Below are 21,305 nucleotides of genomic sequence, written 5' to 3'. Positions count from 1 at the left end.
AGTTCCCTCTCATGTTCTACATTTCCTCTTCTACTTCTTACCATCTGAAATCATATCTGCTAATCTGCGTTTCCCCAGCCAAAAAATGTTAAGCCCTAAGAAAACAATTATTATGTACATTTTCTATACTGCAGGAAAGGCACTGGACTGCTAACAATACGGTCACAGTTCAAACTCACCAGCGTCTTTGCAGGAAACAGAGAGGCTTTCAGCTTATATAAAGATTTATACCCTCGGAAACCCTAAGGAGCAATTCTACTCTCTCCTGTGGGGTTTCTGTGAGTTGGAATTGACTCCACATCAGTGAATTTGGTTTTTTGGGGGTTTTTTTTTAGGTGTCTTCGAGTCGGTACCGACTCATAGCAACCCTAGCACAACAGAACGAAACACTGCCTGGTCCTGGGCCAATCTCACAATTGTTGCCATATTTGAGTCCATTGATGCTGTCACTTGGCCAATCCATCTCACTGGGGGTCTTTCTCTTTTTCTCTGACCCTCCACCTTACCAAACATGATCTCCTTTTCCAGCGAATGGTCCCTCCTGACAATATGTCTGAAGTATGAAAGATGAAGTTTGGCCATCCTAGCCTGCAAGGCGCACTCTGGCTGCGCTTCTTTCAAACAGATCTGTATGTTATTTTGGCAGCCCATGGCACTTTCAATATTCTCTTCCAACACCATAACTCAAAAGCATCAATTCTTCTACGGTCTTCCTTATTCACTGTCCAGCTTTCACATACATATCAGGTTATTGAAAACATTGGGTCAGGTGCACCTTAGTCCTCAAGCTGACACTTTTGCTCTTGAACACTTTAAAAAGGTCTTGTGCAAAAGATTTGCCTAATGCAATACATCGTTTGATTTCTTGACCGCTGCTTCCATGTGTGCTGATAGTTAATCCAAGAAGAGTGAAGTCCTTGACAACTTCAATTTTTTCTACATTGATAGGAATGTTGTTTCTTGGTCCAGTGGTGAGGATTTTTGTTTTCTTTTCATTGAGATGCAATCCATACTGAAGGTTGTGCTCTTTGATCTTCATCAGTAAATGTTTTAAGTCCTCTTCACTTTCAGAAAGCAAGGTTGTATCATCTGCATATTACAGGTTGTTAATGAGTCTCCCTCCAATGCTGATGCCACATTTTCTTCATATAACCCAGCTTCTTGGTTTATTTGTTCAGCATACAGTTTGAATAAGTATGGTGAAAGAATACAACCTTGTCGCACACCTTTCTTAATTTTAAACCATTCAGTGTTCCCATGTTCTGTTCAAACAACTGCCTCTAGGACCCGGTACAGATTTCTCATGAGCACACTTAAGTATGCAGGAATATTCACACTTCACAATGTTGTCCATAGCTTGTCATGATCCACACAATCAAAAGTCTTTGTGTAGTCAATAAAGCACAGGTAAACATCTTTCTGATATTCTCTGCTTTCAGCCAAGATCCATCGGATATCAACAATGAGATCCTTTGTTTCACATCCTCTTCTGAATCCAGAAGCTCTAGAAGTTCTCTGTCAATGTATAGTTGCAGCCATTTCTAAATTACCTTTAGTATAACTTTACTCGCATGGAATATCAAAGATATTGCCTGATGATTTCCACAATCCACTGGGTCACCTCTCTTTGGAATGGGCACAAATATGGATCTCTTCCCATCAGTCAGCCAGAGAGTTGTCTTCCAAATTTCTTGGCAGAGATGAGTGAGTGCCTTCTGTGCCGCCTCACTTTCTTGAAAGATTTCAATTTCTATTCCATCAATTCCTGGTGCCTTGTTCTTTGCCAATTCATTCAATGCACCTTGGACTTCTTCCTTCAGTATTATTGGTTTTTGATCATATGCTACCCTTTGAAACGGTTGAACATCAACTATTTCCTTTTCTGTGTATTCCTTCCATCTTCTCTTGATGCTTTCTGCATCATTCAATAAATTGCCCAGAGAACCTTTAATAACAAAAGTCGAGGCTTGAATTTTTTCTTCAGTTCCCCCAGCTTGAGAAACGCTGAGCGTGTTTTTTCCTTTTGGTTTTCTGACTCCAGATCTTTGCACACTTTGTTGTAATATTTGACTTTGTCTTCTTGAGCTGACCTTTGAAATTTTCTGTTCAGCTCTTGTACCTCCTCATTTCTTCCATTTGCTTTAGCATCTATAGGCTGGAGAGCAAATCTCAGTGTCTGTTCTACATCCATTTTGATATTTTCCTTCTTTCTTGTCTTAATGACTGTTTGCTTTCTTCATGTATGGTGTTCTTGATGTCATCCTACAACTCCCTGGTCTTCGGTCTTTAATGTTCTTCAGATGATCTCTAAATTCAGGTGGGATATATTCAATTTCATATTTTGGCTTTCGTGGACTTGTTTTCATATTCTTCAGCTTCAGTTTGAATTTGCATATGAACAATTGATGGTCTGTTCCACAATCTTCCCTGCCCTTGTTTTGACTGATGATGATACAGAGCTTTTCCATAGTCTCTTTCCGCAGATGTACTCAATTTAATTTCTGTGTATTCCATCTGTTGAGGTCCATGTGTATAATCGTCTCTTGGGTTTTATTTGGGTTTGGTTTTGGTCAAATTCTCAATAAAACCCAAATCAAACTCACTGCAATCAAGTTGAATTCCACATCATAGCAACCTAATAAGACAAAATAGAAGTGTTCCACAGGGTTTCCAAGGTTGTAAATCTTTACAGAACAGACTGCTTTATCTTTCTCCTTGAGGAGTGGCTAGTGGGTTTGAACCATCGACCTTTCCATCAGCAGCTGAGTGCTTAGCCACCATGCCACCAAACCAAAAAACAAACCTACTATCATTGAGTTAATTCCAACTCATGGTGATCTGACTGCTATTGTTAAGTGCTGTTGACTCAGTTCTGACCATAGGGACCTTGTACAGGGATTGCAAGGAGCAGATGGTGAGCTTCAACCCCCAAGCTTGTGGTTTAAAATAGAGCAGAGTAAAACTGCTCCACAGAATTTCTGAGGCTGTAAATCTTTATGGAAGCAGGCTGCCTCATCTTTCTCCTGTGGAGTAGCTGATGGGTTTGAATGACTGTTCTTTGAGTTAGCAGCCCAGTGCTAAATCCACTGTGTTATCAGGATGCCTCAAATCCTAAATAGTTAGTACAGGTCGTACCTGACTTGTGACTTAAGTTGAATGCCTTTTTTGTTTTTCTGTTCTTAAAGTTTTCAACACTGCTTCCTAGATGACAGAGTTTTGAACAGTAAATCATAGCACAGAACATCTGTATGTGAATTACTGGAATGGTAACACCAGGTACTAATTCACTGCAACATTATAAGTAGCACATATTACTAATGATAAGATTTTGAAAAGCAGAGTCGTAAGTAAGGCTTACTGTAACTCAAAAATTTGGTAAATTGGGGACTACCTATAAATTTATTATGAATGAAGGAAGGTGATCTGATGCAGTTGTTACAGAAAAACTCGTATTTGTTCACTTATGTCAACTTTTAGAAATTCCATCCTATCGCAACACAACAAATGTTACAGTAATTACTGTATTGATAAATACAATAAATACTGTATTGATGATTTCAAAATCCAGCTACTTCATCAGTACAGTAATTACTGTAACATCTGCTGTATTGACATAGGACAGAATTTCTAAAAGTTGCCTAAAGTGAAAGTGGTCAGTGGGTTAATGCGCCAGACTGCAAAGCCATTAGAACTGCAAGGTCGATGATTCAAGCTCACCAGCTGCTCCTCGGAAACCCTATACAGGGTCGCTATGGGTTGGAATCGATTTGACAGCACTTAACAACGAAAGTTCCTAAAGGGGGAACTCAGGGGCTCCATATGATAAGCACTGAACTATGAACTAAAAGGTCTGCGGTTCAAGCCCACCAGCTGCTCCATGGGAGAAAAATGAGATTTTCTGCTCCCACGAAGATTTAAAGCCTCGGAAACCCTACAAGGGGTCATTATGAGTCAGACCCTATTCCATGGCCATTAACAACAAGTTCCTAAAAGAAAAAAGAAAAAAAATGTGTGTGTAGGTGGGTGGGTGGGGACTTATAGCATAATCTACTCTAAATCTATTTTCTTTTTTTCTTATAAATAGAAAGCAAAAACTCCACTTTTGGATGATTATCTCCAAATCATAACTTCTCAAATTCTATGGTCCAATGGTATCTATTACATAACATTCAAATTTTTCTGCATCAGTTTGTATGCTGTTATAATAATAAACATAAAAAATTATAGTTATTATCCTTGAAAAAAATGCCAGTTATCTTAATGAATAAAAGATTGAGTCAGTGTTAAGTAATTTATAAAAAGATTTATTTTGGGACATAATTATTTACAGTTATTACTCGGCTTTAATTTGAATCCTGAAGAAAGCTTATGTGTCTTCTGAGTGGTCAACAAGACTGATGATTTTTAAATGCCATGATGCACCTTTTTAAATGCCACTAGCACAACTTTAAAATATTCTTAATAATGCTAAGTTCTTTCAGTCCATCGGCATTACTAATTATCACACAATTTATTTATAATGAGAAAAGTAACAGAACAGTAAAACAAAATTGTAAGGTCAAATTGATGGACTGAGTTAGCTGATGTCTACGAACCCTGATAAACCACGATCACTTCCCTCTTTTATGTGATACAAGACTAAGGTTCCCAACCCTGAACTCTTGGATAGTTCAAGAGAGAAGAGAGTAAGATATTGCTGACACACCCACCTTATCTCCATTAATACCCTGTTCCACCAACAGTGATTTCAGGAATTAAAAAAATACAAAAACAAAGTAGCTCTTTTCCCAAATGCTATGGATTGAATTGTGTCCCCCCAAAATATGTGTCAACTAGGGTAGGCCTCTGGTAGCGTAGTGGTTACGAATCGGGCTGCGAACCTTAAGGTCAGCGGTTCGAAACTACCAGTCGCTCCGCGGGAGAAAGATGAGGCTTTCTACTCCCGTAAAGGTTTACACCCTCGGAAACCCTGTACAGGGTCGCTATGGGTCGGACCCGACTCAATGGCACTTAACAACAACAACAAACAACAAGGGTAGGCCACGATTGTTAGTATTATGCAATTATCCTTCACTCTGTGATCTGAAGTAATTGTCCTATGTGCTGTAGATTCTATCTTCTGCTGTGTAATGAGGCAGATCAGTTACGTTGTTTAGGCAGGATACATACATGATTAGATCATATCTTGAGTCAATTTCTTTTGAATCTAAAAGTAATAAAATTAGTGAGCAGGAATCGCAGTGGCCTATTAACACACATATAAATGAAGAGCCAAGAGCAGAGCAGGTCCTTTGGGTCCAGGGTCGTTGGGATGGGAACCTCCTAGAACCAGGAAGACTGCTGCCAAGATACATGGAGATCTCCAAGGGACACCCAGGTCACAGATGTTGAAAAGAGACAAGGATTTTCCCCTAGAGACAACAGAGAGAGAAACTTATCCTCTAGAGCTGGCGCCCTGAACTCAGATTTCTAGGAGTATCAGTGTAACACTGCAGAATAAGTACTGGTCTGCTAACCACAAGATTGATGGTTCAAACCCACCAGATGCTCCTCAGAAACCCTGTACATGGTTACTATGAGTCAGAACCAACTCAACGGCACTCAGCAATAATAGTCCTTGAGAGAATTAATTTCTATTTGTGAAAGGCACCCACTTGTGTTATTTCTGTTATATTGTTGTTAAGTGTTGTTAAGTACCTTTACTAGGTTGTTGTTGTTGTTGTTAAGTATCATCGAGTCAATTCCGACCCATGTTGTTCTTGTTGTTAGTGCCATCGAGTCGATTCCGACCCATAGTGACCCTGTATAGGGTTTCCAAGGAGCAGCTGGTGAGCTTGAACCACTGACCTTGCAGTTCAAAAGACTTTGCAGTCTGACGCATTAACCCACAGTGTCACACCAGGACTCTTTACTAGGTAGGATGGGTTAATTTCTGTAAGAGAGTTCTTTTGCCTAGAGAAGTCCTGGTGTGGCGCTGTGGGTTAATGTGCAGGACTGCAAAGTCATCTGAGCCGCATAGTTGGTGGTTCAAGCTCACCAGTTGCTCCTTGGAGACCCTATACAGGGTCGCTATGGGTTAGAACGAACTCGATGGCACTTAACAACAACCTAGTAAAGACTTACAATCTCAGAAACCCTGTATAAGGTTGTTATGAGTCGGAACACATTTGACGGCACACTATCACCACTGAGTAACATGTAAAACTTTGTCTCTTAATTTATTTAACTTACAAGTGGGTCTCAAGCTATGCTTCTGCAAAAGCTCAGTGCCACCAAAACAAACAAACAAAGAGATTGTTTTCTTTAATGGAAAGAGTAATTATCAGCTTAAACTTTTCAAGCATAAATTTCTCTAAGACTTTAGTTTCAACTGCCTGCTGATGAGTGATACATTAAACAACAACAACCCCGTGACTGTTAAGTTGATTCCAACTCACAACCATATGGGATAGAGTAAAACAGCCCCATAAGGTTTCCAATTGTCATATCTTTCTCCCATAGAACAGCTGGTGAGTTCAAACCACTGACCGTACAGCCAGCAGAATGCTTAACCATTGTATCACTAGGGCTCTTTGGTAATGATAAACAGCAGAGAGTGAAAACAAATAAACAAGTAGCAAAGACTAGTAGAGGAAAGCAGAAATCTAAACCCCTACAATAACAGTCATAGCAATAATCTATGAGTAGATACACAAGTAGACATGTAGGTTGAAGGGGTGTGGAGAGGAGAATGGGACTATATCCATGCATAAGAGAGAAAGAGAGAGATTTGACAGAATATTACCATGTATGTGTGTCATACATGACTTTAGTAGAGCATACAAGGGACAAAGTTATTAAAACATCTTAGTTATAACCAAACACCTTGCAAAAATGAGTCACTGGGTCTGGGGGCTCAATATCATAGTCTTGGGGGACATCAAGGTCAATAGGTAAAACACAGTTTACAACATCCTACTTTGGTGAGTAGCAACTGGGGTCTAAAGAGCTTATGAGTAGCCATCTAAGGTGCAACCATTGGTCTGTCCCAATCCAGAGCAAAGAAGAGTGATGAAAATGAAAGACTTAGTCTTTGGACTAATGGACCACTCCATCCTTATCCCCCATTATCCTGAGACCAGAAGAACTGGATGGTGCCTAGCTACCACTATCAAGTGTCTGAAGGGATCACATTAGAAGGTCCTGAACAGAGTGGGAAAAAAATGTGGAACAAAACTCAAAATCACAGAAAAAGGCCGGGCCTCCTACTGGTCAGATGGAGACTAGTGGAATCCCAGACAGAATGGCCTCAGTCACCTTTCAGATCTGGAATCTCTCCCACCAATCCCCCATGGTTCAAATTTCGCCAAGCAATAGACAGGTCTGTAATGTGAATGGGAGTCCTAGTGAGAAGCTGTAGAATAAGTACTCAACTGCTAGCCACAAGGTCAATGGTTCAAACCCACCAGTCGCTCCTGGGAAACTCTATTCAGGACTGCTATGAGTCAGAGCTGACTCAACAACACTTAGCAAAAACATAAGGTGAACAGTAACAACAGGTAGATAAATACTCCTTCAAACAATCAACCTTTTGAGACACGAAGGGCAACATGTGCCCTAGGACTAAATTCATAAGGCAAAAAGGATTAGGAAAGAAAGAGGAATGAAAATGGGAAACAAAGGCAGAGTGGGATGAGTGATGTCACACTGAAGAGACAGTAAGCAACCAATAACATGAAACAAAATATATATGAACTGTTGAATAGAAATTTGATTTGCTCTATAAACCTTCACTCAATTCACAATACGAGGTTTAAAAAAGAGTATATATTATTGAGATGCAGGGAACAGCCTATATGCAATATACTTAAATTATTTTCCAGGAAAATTACTCTTAACCCATTAGAAAAGTTCCTTGAACAAGTATGAGAACTACTGGTCACAAGCATGGTGGGTGCTTTGATTTAATAATCATCTGAATACTTACTATGTGCTTGGTACTGTGTACAGGATATAATAACAAACAAGCAGAATCTATACAGTTAGTGGGTATATAATGTAATGGATTCTTCAAAAGACGAAAGTAAAACGAATTTACACAGCATGGGAGCTATTTCTGTAAATCAAACACTGGTGCTGATATTAGAATGGCAAAGGGGAAACAGAGGGGTCGAGACAAACAGGAAAAGCTTAGCAATGAAAAGAAAAGAAATGGATCAGTAGCCAGGCTGTCTCAAATATATGTTTTTTAAGGATCATTAAAGATATTGCTTGCATCATATCTAACCCTGCCTGAAAGTTGGCCTAAACACAAAACTGGGTCACACAGAAACACTCCTTCTAATCCTCTCTATCCGCCCAAAGCAGTAATAGAAAGTTGCCCATGAATATGTGTATCAAATACAAGTTTCTAGACAGGGACAAAGATGAGTAGTTCAGTCAGTATGCTCTGCCAACTGTAATATAAACCTGCCCTCTAGCCCAGGTCTAGGCAATGGGCAGTTCAATCAACACTTCTTAGAAAGCAATTATGGTCCTCAGCACTGAAGAAAGTACAGTGCCAACAACCACCACCACCATCAGCAGTATCACTACCATCATCACCGCCACTATCACCATCCTCACCATCATCATCACCACCACCACCACCATCAACACCATCACCATCCTCACAATCATCACCAAAAGTTCAAAATAAAAACACTCCTCAATAGAGAAACACAAAGCTTAAGTGTGTGATGAAATTAAAAGAAGTTCCTAATGGATTTTTTGATTGCACAATACGGAATATTCCAAGGAGGCCCAACTTTTCTAAAATCTTTAGTTCCCCTGCATTGCTGGAAAACTCTAAAGCATGTGCTAAGTCAGTCTGTAGGGTCTTGTACTGACCTTCCCTTACTGGGATTCAAACAGCAGAACCAACTAAGTACTGTTGTTGTTGTTAAGTGCCATCAAGTTGGTGCCGACCCATAGTGACCCTGTATAGGGTTTCCAAGGAGCAACTGGTGATCTTGAACTGCCGACCTTGCAGTTCAAACGACTTTGCAGTCTGGAACATCAACCCACAGTGCCACACTAGGACTCCAAGTAAGCATTAGGATATTTAATTATTATCGTGGCCTAAGGATAAAGCCAAACCATTGCTGTTGTTGTTAAGAGCTGTCAAGTCAGTTCTGACTCATAGAGACCCTGTATAGGGTTTCCAAGGAGTGGCTGGTGAGTTTGAACTGCCGACCTTGTGGTTCAAACCGACCCTGAAGTCCAGCGAATTATCCTGCAGTACCACACCAAACCATGGAATCTGATCATTTGTGAAGGAACAGTATTTTATATCAGGATTTTAGATTCATATTATAAATTTAACTATAATTAAATTAACAGATGAAAGCAGGAAACTTCAGGGATTTTTCTTTTGACAGGTGATATTTTCTCATTAGGCAGCACAACAGGTTCCCTAAAGGTAATTTACCACGAAAGGTAAGATTCCTTCCTGGTATTTCACACATAAAAAGAAATCTTCATTTCCTTCTACAGCATTTTTCTAATATGAGCTAACAAGTAAAATAATCCAAAGATTTCTTCCTACAAATTCAAGAATTCCATTTGTTCAGCTGTCATAACATATTGAATTGTATATATTTGATTCATATCCCTGAGAAGATAGATGTTTATTTTTCCATTAAAATATTATAAATTCATTTCTTTTTAACTTTTAAAAATATCTAAGAATTTAAAAGAGTAAAGGAGATGTTGTTTTTTAAAGTAAGCAATAGAACTACTCTAAAAATGATGACTTTTCAGCTGAATCACTAAATCAGTGTTAAGTTTCTCTCCAGGAGAATTCCTTTCTGAGGAATGGGGTTAAAACACCTAGTTCTGTTAACAAACCCACGTCCATTACTCATTTCTATGCACTGTAATTTTTCAGGAGATACCTCATCTACTTGAGCAGTTTGGCACAGACCTGGGTTTGAACTACTTGCTAGCAGATTGTCCTTAGGTAGTAACACCCATTTCCCTATGGGCCGAACAGTCCCTGTGCACCAGTCACAGTGCAAAGCTCTTTAAGTCCTCAAAAGTACAGAGCAAGTATTTGTTATAATAACATGAATAACACCATTTTGCACATGATGATGCAGAGACTACACATAAAGAAGTAGAGTTAAGATATGATTTTGCTTAAATCAGTCACAACCCTCTCTAGAAACTGGTTGAAACAAACCAGTTACTTCAGTATATACATCTTTTACCCAATTAAAACGAGGAACCAAGGTTCCAGTGCACAATCTTAGTTTTCCTACTTTCTTGAGCTAGTTCACCCATTTCTTACCAGTCCACTAGGAAATATTCCTCAAGGTTCATCGATACCAGATGCTTTCATTTCCATCTATGAGCCAATTTGCACTTCCAGGCAAAACCTCTCCAGATAACATCAACAGTCTATGTCTCTCTACTTGGATGGAGCAAATTCATCTCAAACTTACCAAGTCCAGAATGCATAAGATCCCACCCATTGTTACCATAACATGTCCCAGAGTCACTATGAAGAGTACCAACATCCAGCCAATTGCTCAAGAAACTGATATAAGCGTTATCTGACACTTTCCTCTCCTAAAAGACCAATAGCTAATTTATTGCCAAGTCCTTCAATTTCTTATCCCAAGCATAGCATTTGCATCAGTCCTCTTCCCTCCATCTCAACAAGCAATACCTTTGGCCAAACCACCATCATCTTTCATGTGGACTACCTGGACTACTACAGTTTCTTTACTTGTCTTTCCACTGCCCCTCTACCCTCCCCAAACTGGTCCCCAAACATCTATCTTGTCATCATCCTTTTGCACACTGACTTTAAAATAAAGAACAAATTCTTTTTTTTATTATTTAATAAAATGATATGCTTTGTTAATTGCGGTAAGCTTCTTATAACATAGATTTAACCATTCAGAAGGGTAGAATTCAGTAGCATTTTGTACATCCACAATGCTATGCAAGTACTACCTTTATATAGTTCCAAAACATTTTGATCTTCAAAAAAGGAAACTGCATACCCATTAAGTAATCACTCCCTATTTTCCACACCTCCCCATTCTTTGACAAAAACAAAAACCAAAAAACTTTCTCTATGGATTTACCTATTATGAATGTTGTTGTTGTTGTCCTTATATGCTGTCGATTTGGTTCCAACTCACAGTGACCCTGTATAGGGTTTCCAAGGCTGTTATCTTTGCAGGAACCAGAAGTTTCATCTTTCTCCCCTCGGAGCAGCTGGCAGACTTAAACTCGAACATTATGGTTTACAGTCCAGTGCTTATTGTACAGACCTACCATGCTTCCTGTTCTAAATAGCTCATTTAAATAGACTCATATAATATATGAGCATTTGTGCCAGGCTCCTTTCATTTAGCACAATGTTTTCAAGGTTCATCCATGCTGTCATATGTATCATTACTTCATTTCTTTGTATGACTGAACGACAGCCCACTGTGGATATACCATATTTTGTTTATCCATTCATCAGTTGAGGAACATTTGGGGTTTTCCAACTTTTTTTTATTGTAATTTTATTTGTAATTTATTTATTTTTTAATGTTTTATTGCGAATTATGTGATAGTCTACATGGGAGAACGTTAGTTTTATATTCATCCTATCATATATCGTTTCATTGCCATGGTTACAATCCCCTCCATGCATCATCAACCAACCAAAGGGTATACACTACAAGCCTGTGCCCCGGTCATCAGCACACAGCCCCTTTCCTTCTCTATGTCTAAAGTCTCCAGCTGCTCCATCGCTCCACGTCATCGTCTCTGCCTCCATCTCAGGCATCACTGCTTCTCTGGGTAGGGTCCCGCTCTCCGCTCTTCTCCATTGATGGTCCCAGGGACCTCTGCTCCTAGACTGAAAAGTTCATCACTCCCCTCCTTGCTACAAAACGTCTACCTTTACATTTCCAACCCTCACAATCAGTCCTGATAACAATTATTCACTATTGTATGGGTTTTTCCAACTTTTGACTATTGTGAGTAACGCTGCTGAGTATTCGTGTGCAAGTTACTGTTTGAATACTTGTTTTAATTTCTTTGAGGTATATGCCTAGAAGTGGAAAGAATGAATATATTTGTCTTGGAAGAAGTACAGCCAGAATGCTCTTTAAAAGTGAAGATGGCAACACTTCATCTCACATAGTCCCTAGAGAGGGACATCATGCTTGGTAAAATAGAGGGTCAGCAAAAAAAGAGGCAGACTCTTAACAGAACGGATCTAGACAAGGACTGCAACAATGGGCTCAAGCATAAGAACAGCTGTGAAGACAACACTGGACCAAACAGTATTTTGTTCTGCTCTACACAGGATTGTTGAGAACCGACTCAATGGCACCTAACAATAGCAACAATGGTAACTCTGTGTTTAACTTTTTGAGGAACTGTCAAACTGTTTTTTATGACAGCTGAAACATTTTGCATTCTCACCAGCAATGTATGAGGAGTCCAGTTTTTTCACATCCTCTTCAACACTTATCATTTTCCCTTTAACTTCAGTTTTTGTTTGTTTGTTTAGGCTTCTTCTATAGCCAAACTTCTGGGTAAAATGTGGTATCTCATTGTGGTTTTAGTTTGCATGATTACAAATAAGGCTGATCATCTTTTCATGTGCTTGTTGGTCATTTGTCTATCTTCTTTGGGAAAATATTTATTCAAGTTCTTTGCCTATTTTTGAATTGGGTGGGCTGTCATTTTGCTGTTGAGCTGTTTATGCTGGATACTAGGCCTGTAACAGACATACGGGTTGCAAGTATTTTCTCCCATTCTTCAGGTTGTGTTCTCACTTTCTGGATAGTATCCATTGATGCACACAAATTTAAATGAAGTCCAGTTTATCTGTTTCTTATTTTGTTGCACATGCTTTTGTTGTCATATAGAAGAATCCATTGCCAAGTCTAAGATCATAAAGTTGATCCAAGTGATTTCTTCTAAGCATTGTATAATTTTAGTGTTTACATTTAGGTCTTTTATTCATTTTAAGTTAAGTTAACTTTTGTACATACAGTGAGACAGGGTCCAACTTTATTCTTTTGCCCTTGGATACCCAGTTAGCATAGCGCCATTTGCTATAGATACTATTCTTTTCTCATTGAGTGATAAGACCACATTCCTGAAACTATCCTACAATAAATATCCGGAAAGATCTAGCACTTGTCCACATGTTCAACCTCCAATTGGGTAGTGTTTTCTCTGTATGGTCTAGATAATCCTTTCAGTTCCTTGTACATGCTTCCTTCTATCCTAGGACTTACAAATATGCTGCCCCTCTATCCAGACTGCTCTTCCTTGTCTACTGTCTCTCTTCATTAACTCACTCATCCAGTCACCACGTTTTCCTGTTGCAGTTAAGTGCCACTGAGTTGATTCAAACTCATAGCAATCCTGTACAGAGTTTCCAAGGAGCAGCTGATGGGTTTGAACCACCCAACCTTGTAGTTCAAAGTCTAGTACTTATCCTATAGGGCCACACCAGGAGTCCCAGTGACTTCCAATCAGATCTCCCGTTTATATGCTCTTACTGTGTTGTCCTATCTACTTCTGTTATGTAGCACTTTTGAGCTCGGAAACAAGTATGTGTATAGTGATAAAACGGTTTCTTTCTCTTGATGATAGGTTCTACAGAGCAGGAGTAAATCTTATTAATATTTTATCTCTATGGTAAATCACAGTACTTGGCACATTGCTGTTGTTATGTGCTTTCGAATCAGTTACAACTCAAAGCATAGGGTTTCTGAGGAGTGGCTGGTAGGATTGAACCACCAGTCTAGCAGGTAGTGTGGGACCTAAAGAAGAAACTCCATTTTTTACGTTGGCCAAAGCACGTCTCCCTGTCTCAGGAATATGCCTGGTCAGCTAGTACCAGACGGAGATGACCCCCTCCCTCTACAAGCTGTAAAGAAGAGATAAATATTACTGACAACCCCAAGGATAGATAATGTATGTCTTCCTTACCCTAATCAAGCTGCCCAAGCTATGGATAATGGCCAATCGGATTGTATTACCCTATACCTTACTAAATGTAAACCAATCCTTGTTGTTGTTGTTGTTAAGTGCCGTCGAGTCGATTCCGACCCATAGTGACCCTGTACAGGGTTTCCGAGGGTGTAAATCTTTACGGGAGTAGAAAGCCTCATCTTTCTCCCGCGGAGCGGCTGGTAGTTTCGAACCGCTGACCTTAAGGTTCGCAGCCCGATTCGTAACCACTACGCTACCAGAGATAGAGAAGTTAAATAGAAGACCCCCGAACCTGTTTGTAATCTCTATAAAAACCCCACTAACTAGGAGTTCGGGGCCTTTTTCCCGAGTCTGCTGTGTGGAATACAGAGAAGGTCCGGGCTTGAGCTTGAATAAACAACCCTTATGTATTTGCATCAGCGACGGCTCCTTGGTGGTCTTTGGGGACCCGGAATTCTGGGCAAAACATTAGCAATCCAGTGCTTATTCTATAGTGCCATGGCCCATAGTGGGTCTTAAATGTTTAATAAGTTATTCATGCTAGTGTTATGCCAGCTACCAACATTGATCTCTCTCTGATACATATACATCAATTCTGATATATTCTGGTATATTAATGATGATGATACAGCCCATGCTCCTTCTCTACCTCCGACCTTTATCATGCTAGCAGGGCCTGCAGGAGAAGCTGACTCTCATTCTCACAGGAGACACATTCCTTCCCTGAGGAGATTGCTAAGCATTAGCAAGTGGCTTTCTAACCTACAATTTAGAAAGCCTGCAAGAAAGAGAACCGGGAAAGCATTAAATAAAAATTTTGAGCATAGAATGAGAGCCTTCAAGCAGAATACTGCCTACCTCAGATCATATCTTAAGAGCTCAAGATATTCTACAGCATTAAACTGACTCTTTTCAGTAGAAAGTAAAACTTGGGCTATGTTCATTTTACTCAGAGGAGTGTTTATTGGCTGCAATACAGTTGTTTCCTGAAACTCTTTTGAAAACAAAAGGTAGCTCCTAAGGGGATAACACTTTGATCAAAGCATTCTTTATGTACAAACAATGGCTCTATATGTAGACACAGAGAAGGTGCCAGTAAATTTAAGTAATATTACTAGCAACTATTTTTTCTGTTGGTAGGTGCCTTGGATTCGGTTCTGACTCATACCGACCAGATGCACAACAGAATGAACCCCTGGCTGTTCCTGTACCATTATCACAATTGTTACGCTTGAGCCCAGAGACGCTGCCACTGTGTCAGTCCATCTTATTGGGGGGGGGGGGTCCTCTTTCTTGCTGACCCTTCATTTTACTAAGCATGATGCCCATCTCCAGGGACTGGTCCCTCCTGACAATATGTCTAAGGTATGAGAGACGAAGTCTGGCCATCCTGACTTCTAAGGCACATTCGGTCGGTACTTCTTCCATCACAGATTTTTGGTTCTAGCAGTCCATAGTACTTCATATATTCTACTCTAACATTATAACTCAAATTCATTAATTCTTCTATGAGCTTCCTATTATCTGACTTTTGCATGCATATGAGGCTATTGAAAATATCATGGCTTGGGTCAGGCCCACCTTAGTCCTCAAGTTGACATCTTTGCTCTTAAACATCTTAGAGCTCTTGTGCAGCAGATATGCCTAATACAAAACATCATTTGAATTTTTGACTGCTGTTTCTATGAGTGTTGATAGTGGCTCCACGCAAAATGAAGTCCTTGGCAACTTCAATCTTTTCTGCATTTATATGGAGGTTGTTTATTGGTCTAGTAATGAAGATTTTTATTCTGTTACATTGAGGTGAAACCCATATCGAAGGCTCTTTCAGCAGCAATCTGCATGTCACAGGTTGTTATGAGTCTTCTTCCAAGCCTGTCGCCATATTCTTCCTATTCTTTTCCAAATTCATTGGCTTTAGTGGTTGGTGCATACATTTAAATAATAGTAGTATTAACTGGTCTTGCGTGTAGGCATACGGATACTATCCTATCATTGTACTTCAAGACAGATATTGAAATGTGTTTTTGTTGAATGTGATGCCATTTCTCTTCAATTTGTCATCCCTACTACAGTAAACCCTATGACTGTCAGACTCAAAGTGGTCAGTTACCAGTCCATTTCAGCTCACTAGTGCCTAGGATATCAGTCTTTATTAGTTCCATTTCATTTTTGACAACTTTCAATAGCAGTACAGGCAGTTCCTGGATTATAAACAATATAGATTCCTAAGTGTGTTTTCATGTCGAATTTGTAGGTAAGTTGGAACAGGTCTATATATTCTTATTAGCTTACCTGCATGCAAGAAAGTATTGATGCAACAGTGACAGCAATCAACTATTAACTGAAAGGTTCATAGTTCAAACCCACCAGTTGCTCCAAGGAAGGAAGATGTGGAAGTCTGCTTTTGTGAAGATTTGCAGCCTTGGAAAGCAACCCTGTAGCACAGTTCTATTCTGTACTATAGGGTCACCCATGAGTCAGAATCAACTTGAGAGCAATGGGGAGTTTGGTACAAAAAAAAGACTTCAGGCTTTTCAATGATTTGAAAACTGCATATGCAGCAAGAGAAGGTGATTGAGATGAAGAATTTGTTGTGAGTAGAGGTTGGTTCAATCTTTTCAAAGTGAGTGCAAATTTAAATATAACATTAAAGGTCAAGAATGCGTTGTCTATAAGTCAGATGTTTGTAACCAGCAGACTTACTGTAAATATAGTTATTTTATCTAGGGAGTGTTAAGCTACATGAAAGATGTTATTTTATTCATTTCTACCAACGTTCTGTGCTAAAGGACTGAGGTCAAATACTGGGCAGCCAATTTGAAGGATAAAGAAACCAAGAACAGAGTTTAAAATGATTCCCAAAGAGACTACTAACAGGAAACAGAAATTCAATAGATGCTCTTGAACTGACTTTCCAACCCAAGTACCTACTTGTCCAGGTCAGTGAACTCACATAAAGAGAACAAAGATTTCATAGTGACAGACTGGCCTTTAATAACATGCTCTAACAATAGCTGGGACCCAAGCTGCATAAGCCCACCTTCCACTCTGTACCCCTCCGAAAATAAGAAGAATCTATCCATTGTTGTTGTTGTTAGGTGCCATCGAGTCAGTACCAACTCATAGTGACCCTATGCACAACAGAACGAAATACTGCCTCATCTTGTACCAACCTCACAATTGTCACTGTGGTTGAGCCCATTGCTGCTGCCACTGTGCCAATCCATCTCGTTGGGGGTCTTCCTCTTTTTCTCTGACCCTTCACCCTTATCTTTCTCCAGCGACTGGTCCCTATTGATAATATGTCTGAAGTGTGAGAGATGAAGTGTGGCCATCCTGGCTTGAAAGGAGAATTCTGGCTGTACTTCTTCCAACACAGATTAGTTCTTTTGGTAGATCATGGTACTTTTAATATTCTCCTCCAATGCCATAACTCAAATGCATCAATTCTTCTCTGGTCTTCTTTATTCACTGTACAACATTGCCAAGGTTGTTGAAAATGCCATGGTTTAGATTAGGTACACCTTAGTCTTCAAACTGACATCTTTGCTCTTCAACACTTTAAAGAGGTCTTGTACAGCAGATTTGCCTAATGCAATACATTGTTTGATTTCTTGACTGCTGTTTCCTTGAGTGTTTGACAGTTGATGCAAGCAGATGAAGTCTTTGTTATCTTCAATCTTTTCTCCATTTATATGGATGTTGTTTATTGGTCCACTGGTGAGGATTTTTGTTTTCTTTGCATTGAGGTGCAACCCATACCAAAGGTTGTGATCTTTGATCAGTAAGTATGTTAAGTCCTCTTTGCTTTCAGCAAGCACGATTGTATCATCTGCATATTGCAGGCTGTTAATGAGTCTTCCTCCAACCCTAATCCCACATTTTTCTTCATATAACCCAGCTTCTTGGATTATCTGCTTAGCATACAGGTTGAATAAGTATGGTGAAAGAATACAACCTTAGAGCATACATTTTCTAATATTAAACCAATCAATTTTCCCTTGTTCAGTTTGAACAACTGTCTCCTGGTCTATGTACAGGTTCCTCGTGAGCACAAGTAAGTGTTCTGGAATATTCATTCTTTGCAATGTTGTTCATAGCTTGACATGATCCAAAAGCCTTTGCATAGTCAATAAAGCACAAGTAAACTTCTCTCTTGTATTCTGTTCTATCAGCCAAGATCCATCTGATCCAATGATATCCCTCATTTCATGTCCTCTTCTGAATCCAGCTTGAACCTCTGGAAGTTCTCTGTCAACATATGGTTGCAGTCATTTTTTATTATCTTTAGTAAATTTTTACTTGCATGCGATACTAATGATATTGTCCAATGATTTCCACATTCAGTTGGGTCACCTCTGTTTGGAATGGGCACAAATATGGATCTCTTCCAATCAGTCGGCCAGAGAGTTGTCTTCCAAATTTTTGGCATAGATGAGTGAGTGCCTCCTGTGCCACCTCACTTTCATGAAAAATTTCAATTTTTATTCCATCAATTCCTGGTGCCTTGTTCTTTGCCAATTTCTTCAATGCACCTTGGACTTCCTCCTTCAGTATCATTGGCTCTTGATCATATGCTACCTCGTGAAACCATTGAACATCAACCATTTCCTTCTGGTAGTGACTCTGTGCAGTCCTTCCATCTGCTCTTGATGCTTTCTGCATCGTTCCTAGTGAGCATATAGGACAAAGTAGAATTGCTCCATAGGGTTTCTGAAGCTGTAAATATTTATTGACGGAGGGTGCCTCATCTTTCTCCCTCAGAATAACTGGTGATTCAAACTTCAGTATTTCAGTTAGTAGTCCGGTGCTTAACCCACTGTGCCCCCACTTCAGAGGATTCTTACTTGGAAAGCATTGTCCTAAAGGTCCAGGTGCCACAATTTGTATGGAAGCCAGTGACTAAAGACATTGGTCAGGGCCTTCTGTGAGGCTTGTTCACTGGTCTGGCCTTCCAGGGAACACATTTTAGGAGAAGGAATAGTGAAGCCACTGTAGGATAAGCACTGGACTCTTAATCAAATGGTCGACAGTTCAAATCCACCAGCTTCTCTTGGAAAACCTGTACAGGGTCGCCATGAGTTGGAATTCAACAGCACATAGCAACAACAACCACGGTATATTTACAGAATAAAATAGTCCATAGTTATTAAGTATGCTGTAAATTACTTAATGATACAAAACATACGTTAACTGGGAAAAGGCTGCACTGCAGTGTATTCCCAACATTTTCTTTATACATGAAAAAATACTAAACTAGGGAAATGTTTTAATATATCCTTGATTAAGATTAAAAGGAAAAAAAAATATATGTACACATACATGAAGAGTCTTCAAAAAATTCATGGAAAAAATCGATTATCTTTTAATTCTATTATTCCATGAACTTTTTAAAGATCACATATATAAATAAATAAATAGAGAGAGAGAGTCCTGGTATGGCACTGTAGGATAAGTACTGTACTGCTAACCACAAGGTCAATGGTTCAACATATATACACACATGTTTTCTAAATATATATGTTGTTGTTAAGTACCAACTAATAGTAACCCTGTATAGGATTTCCAAGGAGTGGCTGGTGGGTTTGAACTGCTGCAGTCCAGTGCTTATCTTATGGTGCCACACCAGGATTATCTCTCTCTCTCCTCTCTCCTCCAATAGATAAAGGGGGGGGGGGGCGGGAAGAGAGCTGTGTGTCCCTTTCCCTGACTTTGTACTTGTGTGTGCGTGTGTGTATAGTATCTAATAATTCTTGAAAAGGAATAACTTTGTTGACAAATACTGTGACAGTTAGGTATACTGGAGTAGTCATTTCCTTACTAGGAAGAGAAAAGAGTATATTGAGGAATAGTTACATTCCAGTGGTCTCAGGAACACTGACCAGTTAACTAATTGATTAAAATTCTTTATTAGGTTTAAATTTATTCATCTTCTGTTTCTTATAGGGAACCGTGATTGTGTAAGTGAAGTGGTCAGGTGCTAATGAGAAGGCTAACAATTCGAATGTCCCCAGCTTCTCCATAGAAGAAAAGACCCAGGAACCTACTCCAGTAAAGATTACAGCCGAGGAAACCTTGCCCAGCGATTCTGCTGTCACATGAGATCACTATGAATCAGAATCAACCGGATGGCACCTGACAACAACTATCTCTAACAATCATTACTGCAATTTTTCTGTTGAATCTATTCCAAGTTATATGTCAACAAGATCTTTGACATTGCCAGATTTGAGTACAATGCATTCTGTTAGATTTCCCCGGATTATGATCTCTAACACAGTGACAATGAAACTAAAGTTTGTAAAACGTGTTTCATATAGAAAATCATGTTAGAATATTTGTTATGAAAAATCAAATGCAGTCACGTTAGCTATAAGTGAACTCATTTACACTGTAATGATCAATCCACAGCTTGGCTCTATTTCTCAACTAATGGCCTTGTGTTGAGTAACCACACTAAAAATATTCTCTAGTCATAATGTGTTCTGGCCTACCTTTCTACTCACCCGTCTGCTTGAAATAAATAGGGATGATTCAAAGCAGGAAGTTCCTTTCATACACAATTCTTTCTTATGTCAACATTAGAATAATAGCAGCAAAAGAATACACATTTTATGTCAACGTTAGAATAATAGCTGCAAAAGAATACACATCAATTACCAACAGCTATATCTGAGGGTTATTGTTGTAGTTAAGTGCCATCAAGTTGGTTCCTACCCATGCAACCCTGTATAAGTTTTCCAAAGAACAGTTTGGTGAGCTTGAACCACTGACCTTGTGGTTCAAACTGACCTTGCAATCCAGAGCATTAGCCCACAGCACCACACCAGGACTCCTTATCTGAGTAGTATAATTAAAATGCATTTTGATTTTACTTGGAATTCTCTATATTTTCCAGCATAACCATATTTCATTAATTTTTTTTATTATGACTTAATTTATTAATGAGAGTATGTATCTTTTTTGATTGTCAGGAGGGCCCAGTCATTGTAAAAGGATATCATGTTTGTGGGAGTATAGGTGGAAGCCCAAACCACAACCAGACCTTCAGAGATGGGAAATTCTCCACTTGAAAGGACAAGCAGACCAGCCAGGAGTAGCTAGAAAACCAGAAGATACCTCTTGAAAGAAGGACCTACAGGAAAAACACAAAACAATAAGGGCAGTCCGACTGTTACCACAAGAACATACAGGTGGCTTGCCCAGGAGACATCAAGGCAAGTGGTCAGATCCTCTCAGTGCAAATTCTCTTCCAAGACTAAGACGCAAGGGAAATATACACTTTGACTGACAACCACGCATGTCACCCAGAAGGGAAAGTG

General features: G+C 39.4%; 1 protein-coding gene across 4 annotated transcripts in view; it reads right to left on the bottom strand.

Moving 5' to 3' along the window:
* Window positions 1-21,305, bottom strand: part of FAM13C (family with sequence similarity 13, member C) — a 189,943-nt gene that overhangs the window by 85,517 nt on the left and 83,121 nt on the right. The gene's annotated exons all lie outside the window — the stretch shown is intronic.

The sequence above is a fragment of the Chrysochloris asiatica genome, unplaced genomic scaffold (assembly GCF_000296735.1).
Source record: "Chrysochloris asiatica unplaced genomic scaffold, ChrAsi1.0 scaffold00003, whole genome shotgun sequence".
Taxonomy (NCBI): Eukaryota; Metazoa; Chordata; class Mammalia; order Afrosoricida; family Chrysochloridae; genus Chrysochloris; species Chrysochloris asiatica.
This window is presented reverse-complemented; position numbering and strand designations above follow the sequence as displayed.